Consider the following 639-nt stretch of genomic DNA (forward strand, 5'->3'; position numbering starts at 1 on the left):
CCTGCTCCGCTTGTACAGAGAACGGATGGCCCCTAATAAAGGGCCCCCGACTCCATACTCCTGGAGCACCCCCCACAGGGCGGCACAAGGGACACGGTCGAATGCCTTCTCCAAGTCCACAAAACACATGTGGACTGGTTGGGTAAACTCCCATGAACCCTCAAGCACCCTGCAGAGGGTGTAGAGCTGGTCCATTGGTCCACCCCCGAAGCCTTGCCACCGTGGAGTTTTTTGACCACCTCGGTGAGTTCAGCCTAGGTGATGAACGAATCCAGCCCCAAGCACCCCGTCTCTTCTTCCCCCGTGGAAGGCGTGTCTGTGGGGTTGAGAAGATCCTCAAAGTATTCCTTCCACCGCCCGACAATAGCCTGCTTCAAGGTCAGCAGCTCCCCACTCCCACTGAAAACAGTGTTAGCGAAGTTTCCCCTCCGGAGGAATCGGACGGTTTGCCAGAATCGCTTTGAGGCTGACTGATAGTCTTTTTCCATGGCCTCTCCGAACTCCTCCCAGGCCCGAGATTTTGCCTCTGCAACCGACCCGGCCGCGACACGCTTGGCCTCACAGTACCTGCTTGCTGCTTCAGGAATCCAACAAGCCAGCCAAGCTCGATAGGACTCCTTCTTCAACTTGACAGCATCC

The sequence above is a fragment of the Cyprinodon variegatus genome, unplaced genomic scaffold, assembly GCF_000732505.1.
Source record: "Cyprinodon variegatus isolate N-32 unplaced genomic scaffold, C_variegatus-1.0 Scaffold1260, whole genome shotgun sequence".
Taxonomy (NCBI): domain Eukaryota; kingdom Metazoa; phylum Chordata; class Actinopteri; order Cyprinodontiformes; family Cyprinodontidae; genus Cyprinodon; species Cyprinodon variegatus.